Source organism: Acartia tonsa, chromosome 6, assembly GCF_053477335.1.
Source record: "Acartia tonsa isolate MP-2025a chromosome 6, ASM5347733v1, whole genome shotgun sequence".
In the NCBI taxonomy this organism is placed as follows: domain Eukaryota; kingdom Metazoa; phylum Arthropoda; class Copepoda; order Calanoida; family Acartiidae; genus Acartia; species Acartia tonsa.
Genome location: NC_137265.1, coordinates 40659003 through 40671130, shown reverse-complemented (window position 1 = coordinate 40671130; position 12128 = coordinate 40659003).

Genomic DNA, 12128 nt, shown 5'->3' with positions numbered 1-12128 from the left:
TAAGGTGCGATGTTACGAAAGGGACTATACCCAAAATTTCTTCTAGAACCCAAATTTCAGTCAGCATGTCATTATATCCTACTTAATAAATGCTATAGATAGAGTCTACAAAAAAAAAACATAGACAAATGAACACACAAAATGCACTTTTAGTTCCTTGTTTGCAAAAATAAATTAGCACTCTAGATCCTGCAAAGTACACGCAAAAATAAATCTTATTTCAAATATGAATATATTGTATAATATGTAACGGTTTTAATTAGGTTGGGTTAGAATAAACGGTGCTTTCACTCAAAGTGCAATGCGAGCACAGTATCCCCCTACCCTTATTTTTTTAGATAGATTTAAAGGTAGTTTATCTCTTAGTAGCTGACCCCTGCGGGGCTACCTTATACCCAATATATCCTTACCTAACCTGATCTTAGTTAAAAAACAAAACACGAAAAACTAAACAAACCCTTCCATATTACATTTTTTTCAAACTAGGGGGGGGGGGGTATGTGAACGACTATAGACTTTGAAGGAAACCGCCGAATTAACTTGCAAAATTCTACTAGGTAGTTTTAACATACTTAAAAGTACAAAATAATGTAAGCAATCTATCCTTAAATTCTGCCTATTGTAGATGATAAATTGATTGTGAGTAGATTGAGGCATATTCAGGGGTATGGAGGGGTATGGAGGTAAACTGACCACCTTAAAGATGTGAAAAAGGGAGGGTGATACTTTACTAGGGGCAATTGTTATCACCACTTTACTCTTCAATTATTGGTCAGTACTTTCCAACAGTAGGAGGGGAGAAGATAGGGTAAAGTGAGTGGATGGAGGGACCCATCTTACACCAACAACGAAATTGATACGAAAAAAATCACGAAACTTATGCATGATTTTCAGCTGTTGTAATTAGTAATTAGTAGAATTGTAGTAGTAGTATAGGCTCTGTATTCAAATAAGCAAGAAGTGGGCAAAAATAGCCCAATATCATCCTAAGACTTAAATGTGAAAATAAAATAGCTTGGAAACCATACCGGGACCCATATGAAGCTAATGTGAACCTTTTTGGTTCAGTAGTTTTCAAATCTTAAAATTCAGACAAAAAAACTTTATGATCTCCATTTTTACGGACATTATTATACTAGCTAGTTTAATGTCGAAATAACAATTTATTTTTTGTTGATTATAGAATGATAAATTAATGAAATATGAATAATTTATAACAAAAAAAGTAAATTAGTGGCAAAAAATTATTAATTTGAAGTACAAATTGTGAAATATTTGTATATTATGCTTCACTGATTATTAATAACATCTCAAACCAGGAATAAAGGGAAAGATAATATTTTGAAAATTGGTTTATAAGTACAACCCCCCCCCCCCACTCATCCTAACTTTCTTGATATATACATTTCTGACAAGCCAAAAATAATTCTTACTATAATCATTTTTTTATTTTTCTGCATGTTAACCCGGACTACCGCTAGGGGGCAGGATACACTATCAGGTATTAATCTGGTGAATCTCAGAACTAATTGAAGCTACAAGATTACTAGGCCGAACGTCCTATAGATCCTCAAGTCTTTGATTGCATTATATAACCTGGGGGATATAGGGGCTCCCTTCTCCTCCTCTAAGAAAACCTCTGAAACCTGTAACAAAATCTTTGAATTTGCTTCTGTCAATGATTAAAAGCCCTTAGTTTTTACAAATAAGATGAATACCACATTTGAGGTTTTAACTGCCTCCTCTTAAAAGTTTTTTTTTAAAGAAGCATGTACATCTTTAATCTTTTCTTGGGCTATTTACTTACACAATAGCACCCCCTTCAAGGTAGCTAAAGTAATGGATATAGAATTTGTGGATATATTGACAGGGGTAAATTTGTGGTCAATTTAGGTAGCTATTATGTACCTCATTTATTGGTCAGTTCGTTCATCAAATAGGAGGGGAGTGGATGGGTTTTTATTAGAGTACATGTAAATCTGGAGAAACATCCAAGCAATAGTATATCAATTACTAAAGTAAGTCAGGAACAGATTTTTAAAAAATCAATTTATTTTTCTATCCCTTTATCTCACCTACTAGAAACTAAGGTCTCTTACTCTCTCTCCATGCACAAAATCTAACTATGAAAATATAATGTATTTTAAAAAATTTCTATACCTATCCAAAATTAAACTAAAATTAAAATTTTGGCTGTCCTAGACCACTTTCTCTCTTTTTTTAAAATATAGGGTAAAGGGTAAGAGGATCACATAGAGAAAAGAAACTTGGCGAAAATAGTCTTATATTCGGTTTCCGTTTAGCTAAATAAATAGCCTGGCTTGACTTTACCAAGTATATTTATACTTTAATCATATATGTCATGCTGTTCAATATTCGTGAAAAATTGCCCAAAAAGCAAGATCGTCTCTTGAATTAAGCTTTCTAAAAGAGACCTCTAAATTAAGTGGAGGTTTCTGAAAGTATATTCATAAATTTATGAACAACAGAACGTCAAGAATACAACCCAATAAGATAAGAAGTTATAGAGATCTTTTTCTTCAAACCAATGAATATTAGATAACAATTTTCTTTGATATGTTTATTTTTTTCAAAAGTCTAGAAAATTTTGATGATTATCTGTTTTAATTACCATTTTCCTTCATCCCCTTTCTAATTCTTTTGTTTGAAATCATTTCAATTTAATACTCAACTTTAGGGAGGGAGGGGACAATGAACCTAAAATCATCACTTCGAAGTTTAGAAACAAGTTTTCTCATTTGTTAGCTGAAAAACATTTAGGGTGTATATTAAATCTATATGGGTTATGTGTAAGAGTAACCAAACTTTTAACCAATAAATATAATCTACATATGGGGTAATATTGTCTAGCATAATTGTGGGGTACACTAATTTAATTTCCATTATCCCATCCCGTAAGATCTCTGACTCAACTTACTCAAGTTTTATAATGATGTTTTTTACTCGTTAGCTTAACTTTGTGGACTTAAAATGATTTTTTTTGGTAGGTTCATTAAGTTGAGTGTCTAAAAGTTTTAACCACTAATTTTAATCTACAAAAGGTTTTTTTGTGTATCCTCATGGGGGATGTACATTAATTTATCGGACATTGTATTATCCCCTTAGATCCCTGACCATTTTCTAAAAAGTTTTTTTTTATAATTGGTATAAAGATTATTGTGCGTTTTTTTCTGGCAATAATATTAATATAATTCTTAATTAATTTATAATAATAAATGCCAAATTATTCTTTTTAAAAGCGAAGCTTTTCTATAATTAGGGTCGGTCCGTCCGTCCGTACGTACGTCCGTCCGAGATAGATAGCTTTTATTCGTTAATTTAGGCATGTTAGAATTGTCCTATCGATTTCAAACTTTGCATGGTGATTCCTGTAGTAGTTAGGTACGATTTAGAAAGCGTAGCAACTCTATAATCATTACCAAAATGTCCGTACGTCCATTTTAAACATGTTGATTTTTCTACTTTTTTAAAAACAAATTTTTATGTGATCTAATTATCCGTTTGATCTGATTTTTGGTATATTGATTTCTGGGACAACAAAAAACAATATTTAAGCGAAGCAGCTCTATAATCAAGTATGTCCATAAACATTATCCTGTATCAAGCAGTTTTTCAACAAATTTATTTACAATTTTGCTTTGACTCTTATACTTTTATATTCTGATTATTCAGTTTAGACACTATATAAGTGTTAATGTCCGTTTGTCCTACTATTTCAGTGCTTCGCTTTTATGGATGTTGTCATCCTTGTTTAATAGCGAATCTTTCTATAATTCTAAAGCCAATACTGTAAGGTAACACATAGTGCATCCGCTTGCCGTTGTCGGGGAAGTGACAGGTTCGAATCTCGACCCAAACTGCTTAAATTTATTTTTTGCTACCACACATGAGAAAAACAAGTCCATTTGAGCTTTGTGAATTTTCAGCTATTAAACACTAATGAACATATAATAAAACATACTTAGCTGCCCTCACCAGCTAAAAAGCGAATAAATTAGCCACAACCATCCACTTTAAATTCAGCCACGCGGCATTTAAGCCGCCCAACAAGCCTGACTCCAAGTCACCGCCACCCTCAGAAACTCGGCTTTTTAGATGCTAAGCCGCAACTGCAACTCATTAAGACAAAGCTCTAGGCTCAGCTGAAACGAACTTAAAGTTTGAGGATTTTAGCAAGCTGCGCGGCTTGAAAGAAGAATCAACCTCTCTCAGCTGCTACCAACATCAGCCACCAAATTTTAAATCAGGCGCCGCCACACTCAGCCGCAGCTTTTATTCACTCGCATCCAATTTGCGTTTCTTTGACTAATTTTTTGCCTCTTTAAATGCTTTCATTCTTTTTTTTTTACGTAATGTAAGTGTTCCACATAATCTTTGTTTCAATTTTCACTTAATTATTCTGTTTCAAAATAAAAATATGATTTTATGACAAATTGTAAATATATTCATATAAAAATACTAATATTATCACCAATCCAATGATTTAATGATTAAAAAGATGAATTACAGCCTGACCAAAAATAAATAATTTTCGAAAGATATCAATTTCGGATTTTATTGTATTTCCAGTGTATTTTCCTTAAAGATGCCCTCTAATAAACATATTCTTGACAAATTAAACTAAAGTATAAATACTGACGAACAAACCAATTACAAACAAAACTGCGCAACTTAAATAATTGCCGCGAAATAAGAAAACATAACATAAATCGCAAAAACCAAGTTGCGGTGTGTGTATTATGGATAAATATAATATATCTTGATGGTCCTTCTAACCTTAAAATTCGTCAAAGTAAAAAAGGAATTCCTATAGCAGACAAAAAAAACTTTTTGTATCAAGTAATCAAGTGGCGAAAATTTTCGAAGATATAGTTTCTAGAAAGCTACTTTATCCTAAATAATTCAACTATTCATAGCTATTTTATTATAGGCTTTGTCATGTGCTTCACACCAAGAAATGTGACTATTTTTAGGTAACTCATTATGCACACGAAATGAAAATATTATACCCTATCCTACCAAAATCTTTATACAATTTCAACCAATGACATGTCTGGAATATACACCTCCACTGTTCTCGTATTGGCTGATTTAGAGAGTTTGTCTCTAGCTTAACTCTATTAAGTGTGGTCTTTTACATAACAGTTGCTCAGTAATTCAAATATATTAAACAAAAATTAATTTATCACTAGTACTTCTAGTACTTTCATTAACACAGAGATGTGGAGCCATACCTCCGGATCTAAGCAGGGAGGAAGGGGATAATGGGCTGTTTATTACACTTGTCCCCAAAGTTTTAAAAATAACTTTTTCTTATTCATTAAGTTAAGAGTCCAAACGTTTCAACCACTAATTGTAATCTACACAAAAGGTCTAGTATCTTCATTTTGGATGTATATTGCAATTTATCGACCATTGTCATATCCCTTTAGTTCCCTGGGATCTAAGGGACGGAGATGCAATACAGGCCAAAAATCGGCGACCCCATATTTGCTTTACTTTTCGTTGGAGTGCCAAACAGGTAAGATAATGGACGATAAATTGATATAAATGCCCATTGATGATAAACAAAATACCCTATTTGTAGATTATAACGAACTATGGTTAGTTCTAAACCAAACAATTAAAATTCAGTAAAAGTACCCAAAGATTTCAAGTTAACTAATAGATATATCGTGGCAATAAAACTTTGGGTACCAGTGTGGTTTACAATCTAATGTCCCCTACCTATCTGTGGGCGGCCACCTCTAAAAAACGGCGGATCCACATCTGTGCATTAAATTCATAGTGTTATTTCTTAAGCAACAAATTTAGAGAAGTACATCTACTCTTTAAGTAGGATTTAAGAATTAGTGGTGCTTTCCATCAAAGTGCCTATCGAGCAATAAAACCCTCCATTTATATTTAAAACCAGTTGAGAATAAAGAGGCAGTTTGATTCATTTATTTAACCCCTGAAGGGGGCCTTATCTATTATTATTTTGTATGCTTATGTTGAAATACATCTATCTATCTAACCTTGCGGAGCTAATAATATTCCATTATAACCTAATCTAACCTGACCAAGAGAAAGTAACAAACAAATGAACTATTAACTACCCCCCCCCCCTTTATTTAAAAATTAAGGAGAATGGGTTATGTGAGGAACCCGACGAATTAATAAAATCTCATAATTTTCTTTGTTTATAGGTAGATTTTAAAATCTAAGACCTGATAATAATTATTTGCTTATGCAATGCAAGTATAAATCAATTAAATTATTTTATTAAAAACAAAAACAGCAATAAAATTACAATTTGTTTTTAACCATAATAATTTCTTTTTTAAGTTTAGGGAAATTATTCATTTTATTACCCTTTGTTAGGTTAAACGAAAAAATATTTATTTTATTTAAATTTTCCATAGATTAACGCTTAGAAAGACGATTAGAGGATTTTTTCCCTTCTTTCCGAGGAGGACTTTAGACTGAAAATAATACTTGTCTCCATAGTTTTGTTTATAGTTTTCTCATTCAGTAACTTTAAACTTTTGCGACTTTTAAAATACCAGTGTCGAAATCTTTTGGGTGGGGTCATATTTTTCTAATCATTATTTCTCTTGGAGGGGGGGGGGGTAGATATACCACACTTTTCTGGGATCTTGCTGCGTCAAGTATCAACTGTTGGGAATATCAAAGGATGACTCCATGCAAAATTTGAGCCGGATCCGGCCAAAACCGGCCGTGAATTTTATGAAAAACCGGTTTTTTCCGGTTTTTAGGGGGTATCTGTAAATCGATTCAGCTGGAGCAAAACCGGTTAGAGGTACAAAAAATTTTACTTCACATGAAATTTAGCCAATGCAATTGCCTACAAAATTGTACTTCATCATCAACTTGATTGGACAACTCTTTCCCCTCCTAAATGTCCATTAAAACCTCGGAAACGGCAAAAATCGGCAAAAATCACGCCTTCGGCGGCAAATAACGGCTAAACTGTCAGCCGGAGGCGAATGAAACATAAATAAAGAAATGTCTGCCTCACAAAGTTGTTCAACATCAAAGAGATGCTTGAAGTCTCTAAAACGACTCCTTCCCTCCTTTAAGGGGAAAAACTGAAAAAACGTGATTTTCAAAAGTATGCCCACTTCGTGGGTGTGGGGGGCACTGAACCCGTCACCCCAGGGTCACCAAATATAAAGTCTAGGCGGCCCACAATGCTGAATTTTCACCAAGTGAAAGTCTTGTGTCATTATCTCTTATGAGAAAAAAGTTATTAATTAATTAAAATTTCAAATTGTGATTTTTTGATGGATTTCTTTGATGAAATGACAGGCTGGTCAATTTTTAGGCCATTTTTTGCGGTTTTTGGGCCGTCACGCCCAAACAGTTTGAGATAATCTCACGGGACCTTTTGCCCAACCTAAGTCTGGTTATTTGTGAGGTCTAGGAAAAAAAACAGACTTACACAAAAGATTATAATTATAATCTTTACACAGAAAAATGGCACGAGGTGAGGGTTTGAGGGGGCAAAATGAGCCGACCAGTGATTTTTGACGGCACGCAGCGACGTCGTGCTTCATCCAATCCGGGATTTTTTTTTTCTTAGACCTTACAAATAACCAGGCTTAGGTCGGGCAAAAGGTCCCATGAGATTATCTCAAACCGTTTGGGCGTGGCGGGCCGAAAACAGCAAAAAATGGCCTAAAAATTGACCAGCCTGTCATTTCATCAAAGAAATCCATCAAAAAATCACAATTTGAAATTTTAATTAATTAATAACTTTTTTCTCATAAGAGATAATGACACAAGACTTTCACTTGGTGAAAATTCAGCATTGTGGGCCGCCTAGACTTTATATTTGGTGACCCTGGGGTGACGGGTTCAGTGCCCCCCACACCCACGAAGTGGGCATACTTTTGTAAATCACGTTTTTTAAGTTTTTCCCCTTAAAGGAGGGGAAGGAGTCGTTTTAGAGACTTCAAGCATCTCTTTGATGTTGAACAACTTTTTGAGGCAGACATTTCTTTATTTATGTTTCATTCGCCTCCGGCTGACCGTTTAGCCGTTATTTGCCGCCGAAGGCGTGATTTTTGCCGATTTTTGCCGTTTCCGAGGTTTTAATGGACATTTAGGAGGGGAAAGAGTTGTCCAATCAAGTTGATGATGAAGTACAATTTTGTAGGCAATTGCATTGGCTAAATTTCATGTGAAGTAAAATTTTTTGTACCTCTAACCGGTTTTGCTCCAGCTGAATCGATTTACAGATACCCCCTAAAAACCGGAAAAAACCGGTTTTTCATAAAATTCACGGCCGGTTTTGGCCGGATCCGGCTCAAATTTTGCATGGAGTCATCCTTTGATATTCCCAACAGTTGATACTTGACGCAGCAAGATCCCAGAAAAGTGTGGTATATCTAGGGGGGGGGGTGATGGTACCCTCTCCCAAAATATAGGTATAAACCTTCACAGGACCTATGAAAAGCTACACTGTAAGACCTTTAGGTACACACACATACACACAGATAATGTTATCTTATTATACGGATAAGAAGACGTTGGCGACTTTGAATTTGCCGCTAAAATGAACCAACCACATGCCTCTTTGTCAGAATGCCTGAGTATTATTGGACATCTTTTGACAAGAAGTTTAGTGATTGGTTAATTTTAGCGGCAAATTACAATATTCTGTAATTCAAAGTTGTTTCTTTAGTAAAGTATACAAAGTGCGAATGTGGTTTGTATAATTATAATACATACAGTAAACAACCTATTAAAAATTATTTTCAGATTTTTTACAACTTGTACAATGTACGGTCAAAAAAAGGAAAAAAGTTTTATAAGACACTATTTTGCCAGGGATTTAAAGGGATAAGACAATGGCCAATAAATTAATGTACATCCCCACAGTGCAGTGTTAATACACAAAATAACCACTTCTGTACATTACATTAAGTGGTTGAATCGTCCCCAAAGTTGTTTAGTCAACGAATAAGAAAATGTTATTATAAAACTAGGGGACTAGTGTATTAAACAGCCCAAGGTCCCCCCTCACTGCTGTATTGCATATATCATCTCCCTATCGTATACACATTGTACAAATCCTGTAAATAAACTTTGGCTTCTAGCGAAGAAGACTATTACTATTGTGGTATTCGGCAACCGTGAGCCATGCCTATGGCACCCCTGATCTTGGGTTCGGTGGAGGGTCAATGGCCCTCCCCCGAGTCCTGGGGAAGGGATCTAGTGACCCCCTCCCTACGCTTAGAATTAATGATTGAATCTGTCATGTTTATTATGGTTAACTGTATTCTTAATTCTCCCCCACCCTTTTCAGGGATGGGGGATCATTATTGCCCAAACTGACCATTGTATATGTATTATTTATGCTTTTATGTTATTATTATTTATTCCTATCCATGTAATTATTGTTTGTTGTATATAGCTTCAGTATCTTTTAAACCTTCAATAAAGTGACAACTGAAAATAGATGTTGATCATTATCTAGTGAAAGCTAGAGAAGCGTAGCTTCTCTATAGTAAGGTGTCCACGTCTGTCACACTGCCGTAATCTAACTGAACTCCGGTGTCTGCCATTATCCTCGGCGGATACCACAACTTTGGTGACAGCTGTGTGAGATTACGGCGAACCACAAGTGTAGAGCAGACGCGCATCTGAGGCTAAGGTACTTCCAGCAGTGAATCTGGCAAAACTGACGCAAGCAACCTGAATTACCCACCCTGGACAGCAAAGTTTAACTCTGCATCCGGCAGTTGTGGAAGCGAGACAGCGAAATTTGACGAATAACCGCGAGCAGCGCTGATATCTAACGGAGAATTGAGCGCCAAAAGGGCTGAAACAGGCCTGCGGACCGGCTGAAACAAGCCAAATAAGTGTAAACGGCTGGAAATAGGCCAACTTTACTGCAAGAAATAGCAGGATCCGAACCAGTGGCGCTAGCAGGACGGGACATTCCCTGCCGCCATCAGCCGGATTTGGATCAGCGGCGCTAGCAGGACGGGACATTCCCTGCCGCCGATAGGCTGAAACATGCCACATAGCTGCAAGCTGCGAGCTAACATACGAGTGTAGTGCACCAGAACAGAGAAAAACTACGTCAACTCCGAGTATCCTGAGAAGCTACAACGCAGCCACCCATCTAGAAAAACAGATATTATGTTACATTGCAGGGATTACCACCCTGGTGTTATGGCCAAACAATAGATTTATGAGCAAAGCTTGGCAAACAAATTGTTGTGTTGTGATAAATCTAAGAATAGAACAGGCTTGGATTATTGTGTATTGTGATAACAGCTAAAAATAGAACAGAGTTGGTAAACAAATCTGTTATGCAATTGTGATAAGGACAAAAATAGAAGCTAGATGTAATATAATAAAGACCCTGATATACAATCAAAACATCTCAAGCCCACAGCACAACAACAATACACCCCTTATTCCAAGGGAAAGGGAGGAGCCCCTCTCCATTGAAGGCAAATACAATCAGGGTGATATAATAGATAAGCCTAGGATTAAGAAGAAAAGGCAATATTACACCAGCACACAGTTACCCCCCTCCCTCACAGGGGGAACGGACGGAGTTACCCCCGTCCCCTCACGCGCTTCCCCCTTCCTACCCACACTAGACTAAGTCCGTCTGTAGTGTGGGGCTAGCGATCGGACACACAGAGCGCCATTCACGGGTAGCGCAACAGAGTGCGGAAAATATCATAAATCCAACGGACGAAGCGGACCAATGAGAGAGCGAGTTGAGGGGTGAGAGCGCGTTTTCCCCGTGTGCGCGGATTTGACGGCGCGGACGCGCGTTACAAGGACAGGAGATTTCACGCACACACACACACACACACTCACACCGGAGCGGAGCTACTCCATAGCATTTAACAGGGGTATTTTTAGCAAATAAAGAATTGCAAGTTTCTTTCCTTCTAGCTCTAGTGTGATAAAGGAAAACCCAATCAGTTCCTGACAGCAGTTCAGACCCTCAACATCTATCTACCTCTACCAGCCTACCCTACAACCTCAACACCTAACTAGTGATAAGTACAGCTAAGTTATATCTTTGCAACTAAACTCCCAACCTAGTGATACAAACAGTGTTGGCTGTTAGGCTAGGAAGCCTCAAGTGACAAACCATCCATTTTAGTACTGTATAACTTTGTGCCCGCCGTTGCACCGTTGACCCAATGGACCAGCATCAAGCCCCAGGAGGTGACCAAGCCCCAGGATGGCTCCAGGATGACCCTCAGCCAGCCCCAGCCGAGTACCGCAAGCTGATGCTGAGCAATCTGCCGGAGTTTAGAGGGCCGCCCAAGCAATCCTGGTCGGCACATATCCGCAGACTCGAGATGTCATGGGCGGCTTACCGCGTGCCACCTCATGATTCCCTCAACCGCCGCAACGCCCTACTACTGTCACTGGTAGGGCAAGCGGCGGAAATGGCGTCCCATCTGTTTGGCGAGGCAGGCCAAGCCTTGACCTACGAACAGGTCAAGACCGAGTGTGAATTGCTATTTCGCCCTGCTTTTGAATCCCAAACGCTTAAACAAGCGTTTAGGGATTACAAGCAACACTCGACAGAACCTATACAAGCGTACATATCAACTAAGTGCGCCTTGTATAGGGACGCCTACAACCATGAGGATCTTGAGTTGTTGGTGGACGAATTAAATCGTGGAATTCGTAACGCCAATGTAAAACGCCTCATGATGAACCATGAAATTACGAGTGTACCTGAGTACACTCGTAAGGCCATGTTCACCGTGACCATGGTTACTAAGCAGCTGAAGGAAGGTGTGTGCTTAGTGGACTCGACCGACGGGCTGACTGGATCTGCCTGCATCCAGTTGCCCCAATATGACGAGTCGGAGCCAATGGAGATTGGCTCCTTGGCTCCGGGTCTCCACCAGATGGGGAAGGTCGCTCCAGATGACAAGGTTCCAGGCCGCTGCTACCGCTGCCAGGGGAGAGGCCACCGAGCTCGAGACTGCCCAACGCCTGTGGAAGTTAGCCTAGAGGAGAGACGCACCCAGCCACGCCGTGACCGTTCTGCCAAGTGTGAGCGTTGCCACTATGACGGTCACACGGCGGCCGATTGTAGAGCTGACTGGGCC